This window comes from Ceratosolen solmsi, unplaced genomic scaffold, assembly GCF_000503995.2.
Source record: "Ceratosolen solmsi marchali unplaced genomic scaffold, CerSol_1.0 scaffold23, whole genome shotgun sequence".
Lineage (NCBI taxonomy): Eukaryota > Metazoa > Arthropoda > Insecta > Hymenoptera > Agaonidae > Ceratosolen > Ceratosolen solmsi.
Genome location: NW_011948430.1, coordinates 313,317 through 338,952, shown reverse-complemented (window position 1 = coordinate 338,952; position 25,636 = coordinate 313,317). Strand labels below are relative to the sequence as shown.

The 25,636-nt window shown below is 34.2% G+C and overlaps 1 long non-coding RNA gene across 2 annotated transcripts in view; it reads right to left on the bottom strand.

Annotated features, from left to right (window-relative positions):
• LOC105363921 (uncharacterized) overlaps nucleotides 1-25,636 on the bottom strand; it is a 58,375-nt gene that overhangs the window by 561 nt on the left and 32,178 nt on the right. Inside the window, exons 3-4 of one of the 2 annotated variants that reach the window (XR_912935.1) lie at nucleotides 20,254-20,312; nucleotides 20,036-20,191 (exon numbers count right to left, since the gene is read on the bottom strand). The exons of the other annotated variant lie outside the window; for it this stretch is intronic. This is a non-coding gene — a long non-coding RNA (uncharacterized LOC105363921). Of the gene's footprint in view, nucleotides 1-20,035; nucleotides 20,192-20,253; nucleotides 20,313-25,636 lie in introns of those variants that run through there. 2 annotated transcript variants of the gene reach the window in all.

The following is a 25,636-nucleotide window of genomic DNA, read 5'->3' as shown; positions in this document are numbered from 1 at the left end:
ACGAGGCATAAGAGAGAGAGAGAGAGAGAGAGAGAGAGAGAGAGAGAGAGAGAGAGAGAGAGAGAGAGAGAGAGAGGGAGTGAAAGAGAGAGAATGAAAGTTGGTGGGCGGTTCTTTGGTAAGGTAGTGGAAGTTAAGAAGGAGGCGACCGAAGAACATAACCGACAGAGCCTACCTCCGCGACACGAAATGTATGTCCCGATTATCGCGAGTTTCTTGTTGGGAAATTACCCGAGAGCAGCTGACGTTGCAGTGTGTGGCTAAAAGGCAAATGCGCTCAATACTTATCAATCTCCGACGAGTCTGAATCTGCGTCGAAAGCCGTCGCTGAAAGGAATTTCTTCTTGTCGCGCGAATTTCATTTTATCGGTTTGGTCTTTATCAATTATCCTCCTAGCTATATCTTTCTTACAATACAGTCAATTTCCCTCACGACACCGATTAGCCTACGTATTCTTATATCACAACGCTTCGCATCTCTTCTACTCAATTCAATTGTTTTAAGTGACGCTATTTTTCAATACGATACACTCCAACCACAGTGGCTATTTTCTTCTTAATGCCATATCGATAGTGAGCAGATAATTAATTATTTATGTATTGAAAATATGGCATCATATCTCGATCATTGTGTACGTATTGCTATGATTTTCACTGTGATTAGTATTTGTTTATTGATCGAGGATTTTATTTAAAATTTGTCGCGACAATCGTGAAATAAGTATGAGAAAGGTATTTGTTGAAAATATCAATTACATTCATATTGAGCTTAAATACTGCTGGAGAATGGCAATGTAAATCGATGTTGATATTAAAATTTAAGATAACATTATAAGATGTCGTAATGCACAATGATTTTTTCATCGAGCATACGTATAAAATAATATTTCATCTACAAACAAATCACACAGAATTTGGGTAAATAATTTTCAGCATTACAAATGTATAAGTTGACATATTATTTTGAACGTCTTCATGTCCTACTTATCACTGCGCAATCGTAGCAATTTCTTCATCAAAAGTATTCATGAATAAAATAGTAGATAAGCCTCTAATTATCGAAAAATTTATTTGAATTTAATGATTTGTACGATCGTCGTATCTACTGTGACTTTTGAAAATACTTTGGAAACAGTCGGCTCATCATAGCAATCATTCGATTGCTTAGTGAGAAAAATCAATTTGAATAAACTAATGAAAGTCATGGAAAAGTAAAAGAATATTTCGAATGATACGTATTTGGATATTCAAGCACAAAGACAAATGGCGCGATTTCGGAAGAATAATAATACACGTAACAGCGGAGCCTTGGCTTGTTTCCCTTTAGAGCGATGCAGTTGATCCGCATGCTCATTCGCTAAAAATCAACGCATTCGGATAATAGAAGCGGAGGTCGGTCGAATCCTATATTTATCGTGCAATTTGTCGAAGGGAAAAAAATCTTTGCTATAAGGGCGTTCGCGGTTCGCCGCAAGAGCATAATCCTCTTACTACAGACTTCGTCGTCGGGGTTAATGACGATTTTTATCGGTTGATAAAACCGGTCTATTGCTCGGTTGGTAAGCGTCGATCGCTTTCTCCGACGAGACGTGCGCGTCCTTTATACAATGTGATTTGCGATTTGCATAAGGCCGAGCACGGCCCTGATTGCCCATAATTAGCCAAGCGAACGCGTGGCTCTCTCGCGCCTACGTGACTCGAAGATTGAACCGCAACGAACAAACGATGCCCAGATGCTAAGAATGGGTAGAGGAGTCCACGCGCCTCGTCTCCCCTTGCTATCATATTCAATAAACACTTTATTTTACACGGGATGCTGGCAAATACTATACACTTCACTTTCTCACATTCTCCCATTACTTACGATTTTCTTTCTAAACTGCCTCTCTGCCAATTTTTACATGCACACGGCTCTTTTCAATCGCTTTAACGCTTAGCGTCTCAATTCTTAGATAAATGAATCACTTCAAGCATTATCATCGCTTTTTCCGACTGTCGGAAAAAGATTAAAAATTTAAACGTCCCGAACATTAACATAATATCAAATCGAATAATACCAATAGAATTTTAAATTATTATCATATTACATACATATTTGAAACTTGCATCTTATGCTAAACAAATCTCAAACTCTTCTAACCGATCTCTTTTCAAAGCCATATTTCAGTGTATTTCGCTATATATTTGTTACTTTAATAATATCTGCATATTTATATATTCTCAGAAGTATATATATATATATATATATTGCAGTTTATTTTATTATTAATAAAATAAATGAGATAATATGTAAATAAGGTATCATTCAGCTGAAGACATTAATAAAATTCTATGGGTACTATTAGTTTCAGTTATACGAATTTTCTATACATTTTCTATAATATCCATGGATAACAAATGTTCATTATTCTATATATTTAAATATAAATATGTGGAGCTATGAGAATTTTTAATATATCTAGTAGAAACGCGCTATTATTCTCTTATTGATGAAAATCGACGTCACGCAACGACATGCGACATAAATACAAAACGATCTACAACCTACAACCTACGATCTTTGACTTTGGCGATCGCTCAGGGCTCATGTACGATACTGTGGCTTCGATTCAATAGCATCTTTTCTTCGTATTTCTCGCCTTTACTCTCTCTCTCTCTCTCTCTCTCTCTCTCTCTCTCTCTCTCTCTCTCTACAGCTACTTTTTTTTACTTCGCTCTCCTTTTGCTTTCGCTCTTGTTCTCCCACGTTCCATCCTTCTCTTGTTCTACCATTCACCCGCTCTATCCGGTTTGCTACTTTTCTTTGTCAGCGAAGCTCGATGTATTCTTGTTCATTCGTATTTATTATGTAAAAAAACGTGTATTTCAAGTAGTTCGAGTATGAATTGAATCAGCCGTTTAATTTGACACTTACTTTGTACTGATAGAACGTTTATCCAAATTTTCTGACGTGATTTGATTGATCTTATCACAATACCTAATTCAACTATTTTTAACTATTCCATGACTAGCCTATTAATATTTTATCACATCTTATATTAATTCTATATAATGATTATAAGTTAACATCATGCGATTTGGATGTAGTTACTTGAGTTTATTATTAGTTTTATTACCATCTTTATTATTAATTTTTAAAATATAAAAAATATCATTACATGTATTATTATTCAATTATAGGTAAATATTATGCAATTACCATTTAGTTTTATAATTAATTCACGCAGATTGGATAGTATGCTATCATATGAATTTAGTTATTAAAAATAATTAAAATTAATAAAAAAACGTAAATATTACGATTATCATTGAATTTGTGCAAAATATACTAAAATGAACAAGTGCTAGACTATAAAATAATTTTGAGATATCATATTATACTTCAAATAATTGTAATTTTTTGTTGAAACACACATATAGAGATTAAAATGAAGAAAATATGTATGCGTTGCCATGTGAAAGTATTGTCTACATTACCAAGAAAATATTGTATAAAATTGCCTATAAAAAATCTGCACTGACAAACGATCATACATTGTATAAATAAGTTTAAACATTTTTTATATTTATCTTGTGACTAAATGCTTGCCATGTATTTTTGTATAAAATACATTTAATTTTATTTTTCGCAAATAAATATATTATTTGAATATATTCTTCAAGTAATAATATACGAAAGCCACTTCGTAGTATAAAATAATTTTAATAAAAAAAAACTTCAACCGTAATGTGAGTCCTAATCTGACGAAATAAGCATTACATTATATTATCACTCGGAATATTGCGTGGTATATTTGCTTTTACGAAACATCAATACAAAAGATACTAATGGGGAATAGAAGGCGATATTAAGACAGAAGATTGTGTCACAATTGTAAATGTTAAATGCTTGAAAGCAAAAGTAGCATCTCGGAAATCTGAGTTACATTTAGAGTGCGAACTTGTTTCTGTTAGAAAATGAAAATACGCGAATATTAAGCCATGAAAATAATAAGGCAGACATTGAGACATAAATTCCTTTTTCATTTAAGAGACCTCTCTTCATGATGAGACTTTGTACTACTTGTTTAATTTGAAATGCAAATAGTGAAATAAAGATAAAAAGGGAAGAGATAAAGGTGAGATTAATTCACGAAAAGGAGAAGGTTCTTTAAAACGACTGCTCTTAGTAAGCGATGGATATCGAGCGCGTTGATGAGCTGGACGACGATGAAAACACCAAGAGTACTGGCTCTCGATCGTAGTTGGCGGCGACGGAACTAAAGCCCAGTATCTTGCCTCAATTGATGATATCTAATTAAGGCAGCGCAACATAATAAATGACGCGTGCCTCTTTAATTACGGCGATCAATAAGTGCCGGGTCGCCCGTCCCCTCTTGTCTCCCCCCCTTGCCGATGCTAGCAACTACACGAGTATGCGTACATCGTATTCAGTAAACGCTTTGCGCTACTGTAGCGTCCATGGCGACATTAAATTCGCATACTTATGAGCTGTGCGGCAATTTGCAGAGGCGCGCACGACTGTCCGAAACATAAGGATCGAGAAGACCGCTTTGCCAAGCATTTCTCATTAGGATTCGCGCAGAACGCTGTAACTCACGTACAGTTGAGTTATTAATCCAGTATTTTTAGCTAATCGCCGATCCCCCGACTCGCCTAAGATCTGACATTGTTTTTATTCCCTTGGAAGATCAGTGTTTTTACTATTACGCGGGTCACTCCAAAGGCTTTTTCTCATCCTTTTCTCGCTAAAGAAAAAAATCTTAATTACTCTTTGTATAAAATTAACTAATTGCCTTAAAAAAAATGGTCTTTTTTTTACAATTTCATCATATTATATATGGATTGTTCCATCTTTTGCATTATTGCTCAGAGAGCTAAACAAATTCTTTATTTAAATTAGGAAATCCCCATCGTTTTCAAGTTGTACTTTATAAAGTTTTTTAATATATTTTAATGGAAAATATTTTAAATAGACGTAAAAGAAATAAATAAATATTTATATATAAAACGATTCGATAACAGTAGCAAATTATACTAAATAATTTTATCATTTAAAATTGCATTATATTTCCAAGTAGTAAACACTTTTAATTTAAATGTCAGAAATAATTGACTTAACTATTGAAATTAACTCTTTTTATAGCTGTATTCAACATGTACATTAATTGTCGAATTAATTTATATTAATATAATAATAAAACATAATAATTAATTTAATAAATATCATATATATATATATATATATATATATATATATAAATATATGTATGTATGTAACTATAATAGTTAAAACTTCATAAAACTTTCAATTTTTACAAATTAAAAGTCTATTATATTAAGATAAAATAATATCAAATTGAAAAGCTCGTATTAATTTGTGTGTGTGTGTGTGTGTGTGTGTGCGCGCGCGCGCGCGCGTATGTATATGGGAGAAATGGATTATTTATAGAGTGGCTGAGCGGGTATGGACTACTTCCCTATAATTTGTTCTTAAAACGGTTTACCTTACAGAGTATGGATAAAAATTAATTCCCTAAAATTTTATTATTAATAAGTTTTTATATTATATGTATGGATATATGATTATTTTAACTAATTTACATAACACGGATTACATATAATTAATGTAGTTTAAATTGTTATAAAACATTCATTTATATCCAAAATAAAAAAAACAAATATTTAATTTTTCTCGTACATATTATGTAAACTATAAATACATTTAACATTATCTATAAATTATATTATACTATATACTATATACCATTATATATAAATTAGAGTAAGTTTATCGAAGGAAAGGAATTAAGATTGTAAGTGAATGTTCAAAGATTAGAGATTTTCTAGAACTGGCAACTCGTTCTTGCAGTTGTGTATGTTGCTAAAAAAATGTCCCTGGTCGAAGGATCGAGTCGCAAAAAGGATCTCATCGCCGAAAAGACGAACGCTATTGGACAGATGAAGGACTGGTTACCGCGACCTCGGGATTCCACGTGTTCGAGGTGCATTAGAAGCGCGATGAAAGACAAAGCATCGACATCGCTCAGCCTGTCCGTCTCCGAGACTCCGTCGTGTGCGCGGAAGAACGCACGAAGAATCGAAGAAAGCGCAAGGGGAAGAGACGAGACAGTATAGTTTAATGGTCTTTCCCTCTTTCGCTCTCGCTCCTTGTATTCGTCCTTCGAACGCGTTTTTTTATTCAGAGAAAAGAAGAGCTCGCATGCGCTCCGCGGGCCGCGAAACGCGAGCCACAGAATGCATGTTTCGTTGAATCGACGTTTTAGAAGGATCGCCGATTCTAAAACCGTTCAGACATGCCAAGGAAAAATGTAAATTGGTAAGGCACCAGGTTGGACCTGGTTCGACGAAGACCTTTCAAGTGACAAACACAACTAACAGCCTCGAACGATCTTTTGAGAAATTCGATCGCTCGAAATTATTCGGAGCGGCTTCTATTCACATACATTATCAAAAAATAACGAAAATGAAAATGAAAAAAAAATTTGTACTACTCGTTAAGCTAATATAAGCCTCCATTCTTTCTTTATTAGATTTGTTACAACGATGCACGTAAATAAGACACGATCAATATAGAGGAATTACTGTGATGCAGCATTCAGAATAATTTTTATTATTCTTCGAGTCATTACGAATTAAATGCAATCTTGGTTTGGATAATCATTGTACAAATATACATATATGCTAACAAATTTACATTTAAGTATACCAAAATGTTATCACCCTATAAATGTAAATTATTTAATATAGTGCACGGAGTTAATTAGACCTCGGATAAAAGTATAATTAGTAGTTTAATTGTATAATTATCGGTAAATTTGAGGTTGATTTCAATTCGATAGCTTATTCTAATAATACAGGTGATATTTTTGTTTTAATAATTCGTCTAACAATTCTTTTAGCAAAATTATAATTAGAATTTTACATAAATTTTTAACGTACATTATATAAAATACTTGAATAATATATATAATTTTTGAGACTAAATTACTTGGCATTATTAATTAACTGATTATAAATATTCTTGGTGAAAGAATATCAATATCTTTATATTATTATCATTTAATTTTTTGAAAATGTACCTAATACCAAGTTAGCATTAATTATGACAAAGAGCTTTGTGTATCGTAAGTGTAACGTGAAAATAGATGCTAAGAATGCAAAATATTCGTTTTAAATATCCTGCATATACCATAAAATAACTCAAAAAGTTTAAACAGAAGGCGATTACTTCGTAAGTGCAAAGAATTAAAATTGCTTAACTTAATTCAAATTAATAAATCCAACTGCATAGGCTATAGTATTTTATAATTCGATAGTTAATGAACATTGTCAACAAGGATTATATAAAGATATAAATGAGAAGATGAGAAAATTAATTGAAAAATTTCTCGTATTTATATTGATTATTCCGTAGCGATGAGTTGGTTAAAGAAATTTGTACGAAAAAGTAGGCTTACTCTCAAGAGCATTATAATAATTGTCAAAATGAAGAAGCTACGAATGAAAATTTGGACTTTCGCATTTAGTAGGAAGAGGGCAGTGTCGAGCATAAATCTCGGTTTTCAACTAACGATAAACAGGGGATTGTCCGCTCGAGTCGTAAAAGACAATTGGCAGCGGAGTGTAGAATAGTAGTCGGAGTGATACAAGCATATGAGAGGCGACAGCAGCAAGAGCGGCAACAAGAGCTTTTGTCCCTCTCTACCTCCTTCTCCTCCCGCCGGTCATCCTCCTCATCCTCTCCGCAACAGCTCCATTAAAAGCAAGTGCGCGCGTTACGCCACTGCGGGCTCCCAAGCAAACAGGAGTACCAATGGGGAGGGATGCGCTACTCGAGCGCCCGACTCTGATAAAAGACTCATAAATACATCAGCGCCGGGCGGCGATCGGCATTCGGCGTTCCGGCGATCGCTTTTATATCCGCTCTTTTCCCTAAACTGGACGGGCGTGCGTTCACGCGGGGGAGGCGGGGAGCTTCGACGCTAGACTGAAGAGACAATGCCATTGTTTTTGACTTCAAAGGCGCCCACTCCGCGAGCCCTCCTCTCCGGTGCTGCCTCTGCTTTTGCTCTCGCCGTCTCTCCTAAATTCTTCTACGTCAATTCAAGAGAGACTCCAGCTCTACATAGCCTCGATGCTCTATAGGGTCTAAGCCGCGTGCTCAACTCCTCTCGACGACGTTTTTACCTTTTCACGCTTTTACGCGGTACACTAGAGTCCGGGAGTCCGAGTATCTCGAGCAGCGCCAGTCGTGCGCTCCTTTCCTTCCTCGAGCTCAGTAGCTTTGTCTTCTCTTTTTACTCCCTTTCTTTTCACGTTTTTGTTCATTTCACCTATCGACCATCTTGTCGTAGATCGACTTTGTCAGAGCGCGACTCTCTCCATAATATATGTAGCACGTTCTTTTTTCTTCTTCTTTCTCGTTTTTCTTCTTTTCTTTTCTATTCTTTTTTTTCATTCTATTTTCATAAAGGATAACACTTCATATTAAACTGATGATATTCTTACGCTAGATTCACGTATTTCCACGTGTTGTTTCCACCTGCTTCCGAGCCCAATCACGCTATCCCTTCAGAGTTATTCATATATGCAGTAGCATTATGGCCATTAAATAGCCAATCATCGTTAAAAAAAAAATCGGATTGACACAGTTTCATCGATGGTAGGGAGAGGATAAAGACACGTAGGAAATTTCGTTCGTCAATTGTATAATTAGGAAAATATGCGCGCCTGTAAAATTCTTGGGATTCATTATTCTTCCCATTTTATCGAGCGTTAATTAAATTGAAAATTTAATTATATTATGTGCCAAGACTATCATTATCGGCATTCAATTATTTCGCAACGTATTTCGCAATCTAAGATCGATTCCATTGCCGTTTCAGTAATCGCTCGAAGGACGTAGTTATAGTCTAAAGCCGAAAAGCTATGTCCCCAAAAAGGCCAAGTTGCCAAAGAAAATTTGAAGAATCAGCGGTTCTGCAAAATAACGAGCGGATCGCGCCAACATCCAATTATACAGACTCCTGGCATCGAGAAGCGACAAATCGAAAGAATTCAGAAAAGTATGAACAATACGCAAATGAAAGGACAGGAGCGCGCATAAGATGAAAGGAGCCGCTGCCGCTGCCGTCGCCACCGCCGTCGCCGTCGCTGCTTAACGCGCAACTCGAGCAAGATTGCTGATCTATAGAGGAGCTCGCGCAGGTATTTTTTATATAGGCAGAGTTACGTCGGGGCGAGGCGAGGAGCAGAGTCAGATTTGAAAAAGGCAAAAGCGCGCGTTTGGAATACAGGCGCTGGAAGAGGGACCGGAGGCTCGAGACCGTCGGGGGAGAAAAAAGCTTGGCGCATGGATCCGCAGGAGGAGGGGGAGGAGGAGGATGATGAGGCGGAGGAGGCGGAGGAGGAGGAGGAGAAGGAGTAGGAGAAGTAGTAGAAGGAGGTGTAGTGGAGATATGGAGGGGGTAGGCGAGGGGGATAAGGGGGGACAGGGCTATGATGGGTGAAGGAGGTACGGGGGTAAGGGGAAATGGGGAGGGCGGGGATAAGGGAGAACGGGGCAGACCCACCAAGAACCCGCAGAAGCCGCGGGCAAAGCACGATAATTGCCGGTCGCTCGGCTCGACTTCAGCCAGCGCCTATGTGTGCGCGCGTGCGCACGAGCGAGCGAACCAGCGTTTTACGAAGGCTCGGTGCGAGCAACGAGTAGCCCCCAGCGCCGTCGCGCACTCGCGTATGTAAATGCTCTCGACGCATTGTCTTAGGAGCCGCAACGGCTTTCCAGACTCTTCTCTCGCTTGCGATAAAAAGCGCCTCTATGGAGCCGCGGTACACATACATTAGGCCTTTGATTTATGCCGTGTTCCCTCGCGGAGAGTCGCTTGCCCAACTTATGTAACGCGTCGACCCTAAATTACGAGCGCTCGCTTCTCGCCTTCGACCACTCGATCTACTTGCTTTCACTTTTTCGCTTATAAGGAAGCGCATCTCCATGATTCGGCGCCCGTCTCGTTAGGCCCTCCCGTAGCAACGACGCCTGCGGACTTCGCCTCCGCTCCCGCTTACCACCAACGCTGTTACTACCATACTAATCAACAACGTAGATTTTACCACAATCGATGGAGAACCAATGATCCGCAGACAATGAACTCTTGCGTCAAATTAAAAGACAATCTTTCTTACTTTATCTTTATACCTATCTTTATATTATTCTATGCAACTTTGACTGTTTCCTGTACTAAGGATGGATAAACGATCAACGTTAAAGCGCTTATCTACTTTACCACTTTTATATTGACTCGCTACTGATCTTTCCATACTAATTTGTAATAAATAAATAAATCTCACGTAAAGAGTAATTCAATAAAACGTTCTTTTTAAAGTTAAAGTTTTTTTTTCTAAAATGTCCAAATTTTCTGTTCACACTTCATTCATAATTAAAATTAGATGGTGAATTTCTTTATTACATCAAACTAAGCTCAAAGTATGTTTTCTTCTCAAATAGTATTTCAACATAGCAAACCGTTTCCGATACTTTATGGTTCTTAATTAAAAATTTTTTATTATCTAAAAACATCTTATACATAGAACGTATAACATACTAAGTGTTGGCATGAATCATAAATGTTGTAATAATTTATAAAAAAAATTTTCAACCAATCAACGACAATAGATTGTTTACTTTAGAAAATGATCATTGATATTTCAATATTAATACCATACTCCATCCATTGTGGAATAGAAAATTTTCTATTTATATTATATACTGCATATTATATACCATATACATTATTTTCGTTAAATCAAATTCTTAAAAAACTATTTCTATGTATTCTATGTATGTTGGTCCTTTCGTACGAATATAATTGTATTTAAAAAGCGGATGTTTACAAAATTTTTTTAAAATTTAATTATCCTCAATTAAATAATGTTGATAACGCTAATACATATAATATGATATATTTATCAATATTAAAAGAATATATATGTATATATATATATATATATATATATATATATATATATATATATATATATATATATATCATATTTATAAAATATAACTCACTATAATATCCAATGGTATTGAGTGTATTAAAGTAGAATTTTTCACTGCAAAATATTAACAATACTTAATTGAAATGTCATATTTCACAAAAAATAAATTTGTTATGATCTCGAATATAAAGATTATAAACATCAGTTTAGTAACATTCTAATTTTTTAATAATACCTTAATTTCTAAATTGTTTGATGAAAATTGCCATATTTTACAACTTCATATTATTATAATTAATTTATGTTTTTACAATGAAATTTTTATAAAAAAAACTTTTATTTTTCTAATATATAATAGTAGAAAAGAGGTATTTTATTATTAAGCAATATTTTTCAAAAAGTTACATTATTGCATATTTTATATTCTATTGAGACATATTATATGAGCTATTAGATAATTAAAATGGGCATATTAATTAAGAATAATAATTCAGTGTGACACTTAAAAAATGAAATCCTCGGAAGCATTGTGCTAAACTACATGTTGACTTGTGATACTATAATTACAAAACTGATTAACTTGCAATTGTTTCGAGTTTTTATGACTCTCTATGTACTGTAAGTGAGACGATTTGAATAATAATAATTAATGGAAATAAGACGATTGGTATATGTGATTTTCAATCAATAGCCGAACAATGACGAAATATGCAAGACCTATAGAATAATTATAAAGTTCAAAGGCGGAGGTTTTAAAAAAAGTGGAAGCGCGTTTCTGAACCAAAAGGCCATGTAATGGGCGTGAGGGTGCCTGGGAGTAGAAAAGACCTTCTAACTCGGAGACGGAAACGTCGGCACCGATATCGACGGAAAACGCGAGCGCACATAAAGAAGTAAAGCGGGAAGGGCGAGGCAGGCCAACTGCAAAGAGGAAGACGAGCGGCAGAAACGGCAGCAACGGCAGCAGCAGTTCCTCTTTCTTCCCGAGAGCTCGTTATCGGTCTCTCGGCGAGCTGCACACGCCTTGATATATGGCGAGAGCGTTTCTCTTCCATCCTGCCGCCGTTCGCAAGCGCGTTCTCCTCTTCGCTCTCTCGCTCTCTATCTCTCTTTCTCTCTCTCTCTCTCTCTCTTTCTCTCTCTCTCTCTCTCTCTCTCTCTTCTCTTCTCTTCTCTTCTCTCTCTCCCTATCTCTCATCTCTCTCGTCATCTCTCTCTCTCTCTCTCTCTCTCTCTCTCTCTTCTTTCTCTTCTCTCTCCTCTCTCTTCTCTCTTTCTCTCTCTCTTCTCTCTCTATCTCACTCTCATCTCTCTCGTCATCTCTCTCTCTCTCTCTCTCTCTCTATTCACCCCCTCCCCTCTTCTCCTCGTAACCCTCTCACTCTAGATCTCGCTCTGGCTCTCGCGCTCGCTCTCTCTTGTCCTTCGCAAATGCCGCGGGAGCCACGCTCCTCGTTACCGCACGCACTTTGCTCCCTCTCCCTTACACCCGCAGCTCCCGGACACATCCATTGTTCGAGCGAGCGACCACTTCGCTCCACCTTATTACTACACAAGGCCACCGCCAAGACAATCCAAGTCCATGCGACAAAGATACGCCTTTATCGGGGAGATCCCGCCAATGGACCTCATTGCCCAACTCGCGTGCACCGACTACCACTTCCCATCCCAGTTTCTCCCTCGCGATTAATGCCCCTTACTTCAGGAGACTTGCCGCGCCCTGAGATTCCTCTGCCTTATTCCCTGTGTCAATCAGTGTATTTCCTTACTCAGGCTATGCCAAAACTTGTCCACTAGTCCATTACTGTGCTTTACTCACTTCTTCGTTTTCCACTACCATTCGCCTGTCCGTCTCGCGGACACACGACAATTTTTAACTGCTTTCCATTTGCAGATACATACGAACTGGCCAAAAGAGCATTTTTTTAATGGCGAACCGGTGTTTATCTCATCAGCTCACTCGAAAATTCCAGTTCAAGGACTAATTTTTTACATTCAAATAATTGCAACCTGGCAGATGGTATTCTGTCTTTGGCAGTCGTACGTGCACTTTCAGCAAAATCCAAATATTTGCAACGAATTTTTTCTCATACGCACCCGAAAAAGGGGATTAAGCGTATCTTCACAATATGATCACGTACCTTCCCTAATACATACTATTAATTTGCTTCTTATATACATTTAATTTCAATCATCGAGTAGACTGTACAATTTACTTTAATAGAGCTTCGCTCTGATAAACTTTATGCAATGCAAAGTTATCTTCTCTTGTCTTTATTCGCAAAGTTAAGCTGGCCTATCTTTTAACTTAGCTGTTAATTCACGATATTTTATGCGCACAGTACGATATCATTGATTATAATTAATTCGAATAATAGTAATCACATTATGTTTATAAACAATTCTCGTGAAGTTTATTCCGTTATAAAAATATATAAATTTGTAAATAAGAATTTTATGATAATAATAATATCTGATAAATATGTATTTGATCTATAATCTTATCAATTAAATCATACAAGCAACATCAATAATACTCATAAAATTTAATAAAATGCCCATTTGACATTTATATGATAATATGGAGAAAATTAAGTTGATGCTTTATGCATAACAATTCAATAATATCCGATTGATCGGATTCTTTGAAAAAAAATGCGATAATTGATGTAATCATATTGAAATACTCCGATTGCAATTGATTAGCATAAATAAATCAGGTTTCAGCCAATACGCAAAATAATAATAAACTTTAGATTGAATTTAAAGATATCACTAGATTATTTATAACGAGTAAACAATTATAAAACTGATATATTAAATCTGTTTTTCAAATTGAATAGTAACCCACTTCCTTTATTGTATAAGAACAGTAAATATTGCCTCGTTAAAATAAATAAAGATTATGAAATGAGTGGATAAAATATTAGAATTTTTATTTATTAGATTTATTATTAATATTAGAATTGTAATTATGGCAATACATTCTCTGTTCATCCTGTGACTTCTACTCTTGAACAAATCAAAACAATTATAATTCTTTAATATCTATATACTTAATGCCAATACATATACAAAAAAATAACACTAAGAAATAAAAATTAAAATAAAAAAAACTTAAATATATTTGTTAAAAAAAATTTCAAAAGTAAATTATGATATAAATAAATTTTTATATATGTAAATATAAAATAAAGTTTCAAAAATCGATTGAATGTCTTGTATTATCATCTTGAGGTAACTGAAACGGTATCATAAATAAAATACAAGGCTTTTCTTTAAATAATAAATAAGAATATAATTATAATTCTAACTCTTACGATTTATAAATGTCGTTCGTAAATATTAAGAAAATATTGTAAAATTTATTATATTAGATTTTATTGTAAACAGACTTATTTCTGTGTATATATATATTAATAACCGCTTTCTTAAGAAACAAATATAATGGAAAAAATTATAAATTGTTAATATCAGCATTCATGATATAATAATTGAAATTTTTTATTTATTTTCATAATATAATTCTATTAAATTCTATTAAAATAACAATATTACTTAAACCACTTTTTTTTTTATTTACAAGAATAAATAATTAATGATACTAATACAATAATGTAATAAATATTTTAATACGTCAATGATAAAATATGTACGTATGAAATAAAAATAGAGATATTATATGCTTTATCGACAATACACACGTTGCTGTACATATATATTCTTGTAAATATAACTATACTAACATTACAAATTACTAGATGTTATATTTTTCAAAATTATTATCATGTCAAAAAAATTTTTGAATGAAATTATTCGACGAATATGTTATTTCACATTAATTATAAATAAATATAAATTAAAAATTTTACATTTTTATATTAAACTTTATACATAAGTGATTATTATCCCAATATTTTTTACAATATTAGTACATTCATTCTTTATGATGTATATTATTATTTTATAAATAAAATATATTTATCCATATACAAATATTTATGTTTGTATGTTTTATTAAATCCTATATGAATCATTAGTACAATAAAAAAAAAAATATATTAGACTATTAATCTAAGACAGACTATTAATCAATTGTCATCAATATTGCAAATAAAATGAGTCTTGTGGATTCGTTTGGAAATATATAAAGCAACCATTTGTTACTCACCAAACTTCGATATTAAATGATAATATATATTTAATATGCAATGATGGAAGTTTAATTACAGGAAACAATTCAGTCGGTAGAATGTTGCGTCTGACTACGTGAAGAGTTAAACGCCTGTACAGATCGAAATATTCGTTACTTCTAACTCTACAGTTGATTTATTATACTCAATGATGCAGTAATATTAAATTTTATTATAATATTATATTTTATATGCATTTATAATGAATACAGCTGGCAGTATTCCTTAATTTAAAATATTGTTGTTCAACTGAATACGGAAGTATGTTACAATCTCTTTACAATATCATTAAAATACCTTTTAAAATAAAATACTAAATTATTATTAATTTATCGTAATGCCTGCATTTAACGTAATGCAAATATAATGATTATGTCCATTAAATGTTTATATAGAGCTTTATCTATATTGAATTAAATCGAAATCTTATAATTAGAATAATAAAAAATAAGAGAAGATATTATATTATACAGTCATTTGTAGAAGTAAATCAAATAAATCCTTTCAAATTGAAAATTATAATGAAAATTCTGATTTTCATCTCTCAATTTACAAGATATTAAATTTTAAATCTTCATTTATTATATTGAACTGAATGAGAGACAATGAAATACAGGTAATTTCGAAAATAATTTCAGACAGATGAGAGAAAAAAAAAAGAAATAAGAAAAAATTAAAAAAAAAGAATTCCTCGACTCAGGTGCTTCAAATTTTTCTGAGTAACGATAAAAGTGAAAACAATTGTTCGTTCATCTATGGAAATAGCTGTAAGGTCTCGCATCAAGGGTATCGGATGAGAACGAGGGGTGGAGGAGAAAGAATATAGAGTGAGAGGTATGGGAGGGTGGGAGGTGGGAGGGCAGAGAGACAGAGTGATAACGATAAAATGAAATTAAAATGAATATGGGTAATATGCGCGATTGGATAAAACGATATCAGAGACTACCAAAAAAAAAAAAAGCGGAACGAAAGATGCGGAAGAAAGGAAAAAGTCTAATTTCATCTGTATTATATATGCACTGGTATTTGTTTAAACAGTTGCCGTAGCAGTTGTAAGGTAGAAGGTAATTTAAATTATCAACGCTTTTTGTCACAGGAATATGCGGCTGTTGGGGCAAAGTTTTTCAAGAAGCAATCGGCATCAATCGTTCAGGAGTCTACCTGAGGCAGAGATTTACTTCGACCTTCAGTCCTATGCGATAATATGTAATAAGGCTAAGACAGCATCCGGGGTAAGGATCCCAGCGGGAGTCAGCGGACGAGCTCGATCATAACGATGAATGAAAAATTGGAGTTGCGTGTGCGTAGGAGGCGCTCTCAGGACCCCCCATGCGAAGATCCGCGCAACTCACCGAGGGACATTATTAGACTTCCTGTCCGACTTTGCTCTCTTTTTTCTCGTAGTGGAGTCGCTCACCCGTTGTGGGAGAGTAAGCTCATCGCTCGCGCGTGTCGTGACTTCTTTTCGCCTTCCGCACATGTGAGCCTCGGGTCCGACGCAACTCTGCAAACTTCCTCTCGATTCAGATTCTTTCCTTGGCGATGTGCTCGCTTCGTAGGTGCCTCTCTTGTAATGACGATGACAACGACTACAGCCATTACAGCGACGCCCACGTCCTCGATCCGACACCTATAATCGGAAGTCAAACGCACAATCACTCCATAACTGACCTCGAGATCATTTCCGTACAGTTGTATCTCGGACTTTGTCCTCTGGCACTTGGAAATCGAAGCGCTGCACCATTCTTATCGGCCTAATGACGTGTAACAATGGCAAAGAGCTAACCTGTCTTGATGCGAGTATTCTAGCTCGAAATCCGATCGAATTTCTTGGATGACCGTGCCAGATGTATTTTCAATAGACTAACCTCGATCGCTATGTCTTTATTAATTCAAACTCAATGAATTGTGTTGCCAATGATAATCTTGCGAGGCTCTAGTCTATAAAGCACGTGCGAAAGCCAAGAGAGTGGGCAAGTAAAATGATTCGAAGTTTTGCATGACTTTCAATCGTCAATTTTGGCACTAATGATGATTTTTTAAGAATTTGTTAATTCGATTGAAAGCAAATTTGTTTTTAAAATTAACAATAACTAGTCTATCAATCCGTTGAGAAGAGGCCAATCTCTTCATTTATAACCTTATGGAAAGGAAATTTGTACAACTGAGTCCAAAGACGGATGAAGGTTATCTAATAACGCCTAGTTTTTTCTAAAAACTTCAATTTCACCCGCTCACTATATATTGATCTATATTTGTATTATTTTTTTAATAAAATTAGTTTTTTGCTAAATGCAACTATGTTTAGAAGTATAGGATTAACCACGATAGCCTCATCTTATTACAATATAAAAAAAATATTAATTAATTTTAATAGTAATATAATGATGGATTTCAAGACAGTGATTAGTTAATGATGTTTAAACCCAGTGAAAAATTATGACAACTCGTTTAAACTATAACAGTTGATAGACATTTTATAAAGTAAATTATCAGAATGCAGATAAATGAATATCATGAATAATACATCGAATAAAATAGTCAAGGGTATGTTAGAAGTATAATAATTCAATTTCAAATTCTCGGTCTATAACCACTCGCTCATCAATTAGAGTAGATATAGCGAATATCCGAAATTATTTTTCGTCGCAGACCGTCCGAGGACGTCAGTTCGACACGCGCACTCGCCTTCTTCTCGACTCTTCCATTCAAGCTCCACTTGCCCATTCACCACGCATCCTCTCTCTCTCTCTCTCTTTCTCTCTCTCTGCTCTGGGCTCTCTGCTATCTGCACTCAGCTCTATGTTCTCTCTCTCTCTCTCTCTCTCTCTGTCTGTCTCTCTCAATCTCTCTCTCCCTCACCTTCACTTCGGGTTCATTCACCAACAATCCCGACGACAACCGCGGTGGCGATGTGCTGCGCTTCTTGCCCACGACTGCTTCCCTCTCCTACGCTGATGCTGCTACTACTACTATATCCCTCCTTCCCTTTCTATCACACCGTACTACCTCGCGAACTCGAGCGTACACATGCACTCACTCGAGACAGCCTTGATATTTGCAAGAGTTTTGCAAGGAGCGCATAATCGATAACAACAACTGGAAGTACTGAATAGTACTAGCCAGTCCTTAAGGATTCTTTTTAATTATTTCATCAATCATCTATTGCTCCTATAATTTTGAAATTTTATCTTCGTTACTGTATTGACATCGAGTAGTGAGATGACTTCTAAATTCTTTTTCTTTAAATAAGATAGCAAGACCCATATAAAGGAGTTCGAACATTTACCTCGAATGTGTGCCTCGCATGTTATCATTTGCACTAACTAAATCTACTTGTAAAGATATTCCTCTGAATAATTTTCCATGTTAAATTCAATATTTAATCTATTTCATCCATATTCTTCTAATAAATTTATTACGTTTATTGCTCCATAGCACGCGATTTTATAATTCTCAAAAATGTGCAATAATCTATCAATAATATTAATAATAATAATAATAATAATAATAATAACAACATCAACATCAACAACAACAACAACAACAACAACAACATCAACATCAACAACAACAACAACGACAACAACAACGACGACAACAACAACAACAACAACAATAATAATAATAATAGTACATCAACAAACATCCCTCCCCCCCTCTATTTCGCTCTCTTTCTCTCTCTCACCCTCTCCCTCTCTTAGAACATATTAAACTTAGATACATTTGAATTTGTGAATTGTATAAATTATTAATGAAATAAATTACGGTAAAGAAAAAATAATTTTAAAAAATTTGTACTTATTATACTCAGAAAAGCTGCTCGACTGTTATTCTGGTATCAATGTTATTATAATGGAAAGTATGTATATACTTAATTGAATATAACTAGCTCAAGTGTGATAAGTTAAAAAGAAGAATCTTTCAAATAAGTTGATGCTTGAATAATAAGTAACAATTTTCAAAATTATTACAAATAGGTAATTTCATTATAATAATATTTTAAAAACATATTAAAAACATTTTTGATATATATTAAATGTCATGAATTTGTTATGGTTATTTTTAGAATTTGGGAAAGACAAATTTTTTATATGCATAGTAAAAGTATATTTGAGTATCTAATACTGACTACACATGCGTATTTTCAATGAGCTTAGATAAAAATTTTTGTTACTTTTTTTCATTATTAAAAATGTAAAGTAATTTATGTTAAAAAATGACAAGCTTAAAGTCGATCGCACAATTGAATTTATTGCTTTTTCGCTTTACTTTTCGGTATTTTATACAAAAATGCTATACATTATCCTTTATATCTTGAAGAATTTAGCACAGACTTTATAATTTGGACAGAAATGAAAAGCACATGGAACGCAAGTGAATTATATGACAATAATAACTCGTTGAAATGATAATCCATTTGAAACAATTACAAAAGAATTCATAGGCACTGGTCGCGGAAAGGCGCATTATCGGAAAGTACAGTCGCAATCGGGATAAACACGGCTTATTCTTATTTAACAAAGTTTAATTCCTCATCCCACATAATATTGACAATATTTAGGCGGTAATAGTATGCATACTTGCTGGCGTTGATATTTCCTTCACAAACGACTTTCTCGATTGAATGATAATGTAAAATAGCAATAGAACTTGGTGATCTTGCGGATGCTTGTATACGTATATCCACGACTCGTTGTGTTGTCTCGAGGCCCTAGTTACCTGTGCGAGCTCAGACTTGCGGGCGGAGCTCGGGTTATCGGTCTCGCTGATAGGACTCTCCTAGGAATTCTTTAAAAACACGGCTGATCGAGGCTGATTGCATGCCGCGAGCGCGTAACCGATACGACTCGTAAAGATGAGGTGCGTCCGTGGAGGGAAGAGGAGCCCGAGGAAGTCGGGACTCGTAAAACTAGGAGGATGGGAGAGACTACTTATGCGCGAGGAAGTGGGATAATGCGAGCCGTGTGCACCTGAAATCATAATCATATTGGCGCGCACTTGTCTTGAGTAGATATCAATAAGTGAACCTTACCTTGGAAGATTTATCAATGGATTGGAAAAGAGGCGAGAATGCGCCTTTCGCAACTTCGTCTGTAAATAATCGAGGGTCGCCAACATGTACTACTCCATACAATGCCGCGTCAATGTCGCACACTTTTTATCCCTCTACATTACTTAAGCTCCCGTGTAAAATATTCAAACACATACTGTGGCAGTTGTCTTGCTTCATAAAATAATAAGCAACAAAACTTGCAAACCCTCTCTACGCTTTCTATGATTTCTATCGTACCAAATTGTACCATTCTTCCATCTGTATTGGTCGCTCGATAACAAAATGAAATGTGAAATACTAATATAGCTGAGAAAATTTAGAAAGGTCATAATCCTCATATATATGTATTATAATAAAAAGGGAAAATCCCGTCTGTCTTAATCAAGCTATTTTCAAATAGGTAAATTAGAATATCGTTTGTTTGACAATTTTTTGTTACATTTTCATGGATTTTTTTCTTTTAATTTAGAGTCTAATCGCATAATTTGAAAGTTTATGTAGTCCCGTTTAATTAGAAAGTTTATAGTTTACACGATCACTGTATGCGTACCTTGGAAATAACGAATAATTCTGGAAAGGCATACTTAGCGTGTCCTGTTAAATTAAAGGTTGAGCATATTAAATAATAAACCGAATTCTAGAATTCTAGAATTAATATTTCACGAGTAGCTTTATCATTTATATATTTAATTGATGGAAGACAAAGTGATAAATGTCACCAAATTCAAGAGATGAAAACTGCAGAAAAATGCCACTATAGAGAAAAGAAATTGTGAGTGCTAGGAAGAGAGGGGGAGTGGTAACATGCCCAATACATTGCACATTGAGTAAATAACAAGACGGTGGACATGGACAATACATCCGTGCACTGCATACTTACTTTCAATCACTTTGTTATCCACAATGGATTTCAACCATAGTCAACGCCTATTGAGTATTTCGAGGCGTAAAGTGCTGAGTGACAGATAAATCCTTAAGCATTGGTAGAACGTTGATTTTTCATGATCCAAAATTTTAGGAAATGTTTATACGTAAACTGACACATTAACCGTCACGAAATACCAATTTATCTTTTAATTCTATTGATTTATACGTCTTGATTTTATATATAAAAGTAACTATAGTAGTGAGCTTGTTCATGAGTGAAAAAATTTTTATAGCCAACAAAATTTTCACCAAGAATTGTTTATATTTAGTGTACTGAATTTTTTCTTCGATTTAGTGGATGTTTTGTTTGATGAACCATAAGGATCTACTGATTCCAAATACACTTACGCTTAGAAAGAAGATAATATAGAATTTGTTTATTAAAATTATATATTCATCTCATAGGAATTTCAATAATTTGTACATTTGAGAAAGCAAATATGAGAAACGTAGCTTTCGCATGTTTTATTTATATCTAAAGATTGTACTACTGTGTCTATTTTAAAATTAATATAATCTCATTGTATTATTATTAAAAAAAATTGAAATAAATATTCTAATTATTAGTCGCTCATCGAATTTGATACTTAAAATATTGTTCTTAAAAAAATTAGATAAATGGTGTGGAACTGAATAACATGAAAATATGGTAAGCCTACTATATGTTACTAAAGAAACGAAATATCTGAATTGATAAATAATAAATTTACAAAGAATGATTCAGTTTCTGAAAATAAGGTGAATGATTTTTTTATTCAGCAATTGGTTAGCGAATTAATAATTTCCTATTTACGTTACTCGCAATCATTATATATCAATTGTAAAAAAGCAAACGCGAACTACCTTTTTAGACTGAATTACCAAATTATTTTGCTATCGAAATTTAATATCTTATAAAACTTTGAATATTAAAGTGCAACTGCATTTAAACTTAAATAAATTAAATTAAAAAATAATAATATTTATTACAAAATACATTGACATAGATGCTAAGTATAAAATATAGATAATTACAAATTACAAATCCATCTCGTTATTTATTCACATAATTATTTGATTATATAATTATAAATATGATTATAGTATTCATAGAGGTATAACTTTATTTTATTTAACTGCAAAAATCATAGAAAGTAATTAGAACAAAAATAAAATTAGAATTATTTTCCAATTTTTTGTATACATTTCAATTATTATCAATTGGTTTCACTAAATAATTACAATTGAAATAAAATAACATTTTGTTGTTTATTATCTAATACATTTATGCACAGAGTTTGAATAACATTGTAAAATTTTTTTTTTTAAGTTTACGTCTAGACAAGTAAACGATATTGTGTTTGCAAATTTAACCACTTGGAAAAAAAGTTGTATTTAAAAAAAAATTTGTCGAGATAGGTATTATTACTGTATTATAATTATTTATGTTTATGTTTTTTTTTAATAAAAATGGGATTATAATAAGCAGCCTTTAAATAAAAAGTGTCAATAATGGGGATATTTTATCTAATGATTGGTAAACATTGAATGTATAGTTGAAAGAGACTTGTTATAAAAATATATAAACAGACGTAGAATTTTATGTTTGAACAATTAGAACATAAGATGCATTAAAGAATAAAAAATATAAAGAATGAGAAAATGCATTTAAAAGAGACAAAATTGCATAAAATCTATGGTTACGATAAGTATAGAAAGGAAAATATAGTTTGACGTTTAGTTAGCAATAAAAAATTTCGAATTTTGTGATCGCAATACATTTTCATCATGCCGGAGTGCATACCGGTATAAAGAGTTAAACAACTTCGATTCTTGCTGATGAACTTTTTTACTTTCCATATAATCCATAGCCTGAAGTGCAGACTCAGCTTTTGCAGCTTAACGATCAATTCGCGAGCAGGATTCATAGAAAAAGTGAAAAAAGGAAGAAAAAATATAGTTGAAAGGGCGCTAAGAGCGCTTGTACGTACGACAGAATCGGAGATACGGCGTGTTTGGAAAAAGAGCCTAAGGGGACAACGAGAAGAGCAAGGACGGGAGATAAGAGTGCAGAAGTGGAAGGAGAAGAAGGTAAGGATTGCCTGCGGGGTAAAAAGGCAGGAGCCTCGATGGTATGGCAATAACGTATTGTGGGAGCGGCTCCGCGACATTTATTCCTCCCCCCCCCCTCACTCTCTCTCTCCCGCTCTCACGTATTGGATCTTTATGCGCTTGTTAACGATAGAAATCCGATCGATACAATACCATTATTTAGTCCTTATAGTAAGCCTCCTATTAGCCAGAATGGCGCAGTAGTTCGCGACTGTTACTGCTGGGCCATTGCGTCGTTGTGCACCGAGCGCTCGCCCCGCCAAGGTCGCTAATGATTCCATTTCAACGCATTCCACGCAGGTGTACGTCGCCGTCGTTTTCGCCTTTACTGTTCATTTTTTCATCTTCGTCGTCGTCGTCGTCGTCGTCGTGGTCGTCGTCGACTTCGTCGTGGTCGTCATCGTCGTAGTCGTCGTTGTGGTCGTCGCGAACATCATCATCTCGTCGTCATCATCGGCGGCGTCATCGTCGTCATTGTCGTCGTCACGAAATAAATAAGAGAGAGAAAAGTCAGAAATGATTATCCCTCCGGTTCAACCGGTTGCAGTCCAGCCACTTCTTTATTCTCTCATTTTTCACTTGATTCACGAATGCCAATCTCTCGCTTTCTAGCGCCCTCTCTCTTATCCGTCCGTCCTCGCCTCTCTCTCTCTCTCTCTCTCTCTCTCTCTCTCTTTTTCTCTGTTTTCATATGTACCTTCCGGGCCCGAAAACGCAATACGTCGAGACGGAGCTGTGGTAAAATGTTACCGAGTCTGCTTCGTATTCTTTAGTTTTGACACTTTGTTTGGCAAGCCTGCTACTTTTTGGAAATTTGCTACCAAGTGTTTTTATCAAATGAAATATGCAAATAAACGAAAGTAGTTTCAAGACTCCTTCGACGAATTTATTAAATGTGAATGAATTTTTCTGATAAATGTTGATAAGAGGAAGTGGTCAAACTACTCAAGCAAATTCTTCACTAATTCTCTCTATATTCACATAATATACGTAATATAATTTTGATGATTAATATTGTAGGATAAAATTGAACTTTAATTATTCATAAAGTTTTACTGAAAATATTATATTCTATCTTTGTATTAATCTGAAAATGGTTGTTATTCTAACAATTTGTTTTTATTTAATTATCAATCGAGCAGTAAAATGTTTGTTGTTACTATCAGATACTATATGTTACGAAGACTATAATGTTAATATCCTAATTGAATTGATTGTTATAATATTCAATCTTATAATTAAATAAACGATCAACATCAGAATTTCTTCCAAACAGTTATTGTTGATTAAAAATTAAATTAAAATTTGTGCTGCCTTGCATTTATCAAATAAGTAGGCAATAAACTTTTTAAATAATTATTTTTCATTTTCAATAAATAATAATTAATATATATATATATATATATATATATATATATATATATCATTGTATCACATATATAAATGAAGGAGGAAAAAGGAAAAAAACAGTGTTCATCGCCAATCAATTATGCTGTAATGAAAAAGTCAAAAAATTGTCAATTTATTAACTTATTCAATGGTATAGAATCAATTTAGTAGCATAATTAAATTGTAAAAGTATGGGGAGGAGTGAGAGAAATATATCCAAAGAAATGTTTGTTACCATACGTTGCCAAGATGAAGTTATTCGTTACTTATCGGAAAATATTTAAATTTAATAACGGCTATTTTAAAATAATACAAGTCTTGAAATAACTAGCTTTGGAATATGCTCAGAAAATACCAGAAATTATCCGTTACTCAAAAATCTTATAATAGCTAAAAGGATTATGTTAAAGCAATTGCAATAGCGATAGGATAGGTGCTGCGCATTTAACTTAAATTTAGTGAAAAGTACTTTCCCGACGACACGTTAGAATGCAACTTATTAAATTATTTACGCGATCCCCGATATATCTCGCTAGCTGTTTCAGCAAACTTTTAATACAGTGGTGGCATTATCTCAAATTGCCAGCAAGGAAGTCCAATGCAGTAATAGAGATTATCCGAATCGTAATAATTTCAAGAAACGAGAATTTTTTCTCGTCGTCACTTAGAGCACGCGCATTCGGGATCAAGCGAGGAGAGCACGAAGGTGTATTCCCATTAGCCATATAATTGTCTCGCATAATTACGTTCTCATTAAAAAGTATAAGCTTGGAATAATGAGTAATATGATGGGGTGGGGATGAGGGATTGAATGTCGAGCATATAAATAGAGCGTTGAACATATGAAAAAAAAAGAAGAAAAGTGCACAAAATGGCTTACGCAAGAGCGCAAAGAGAAAATCGGATAGTGGGGGAGGATGGCGATAGATGGGAAGGCTCGGGGGGGGGGGGTGTC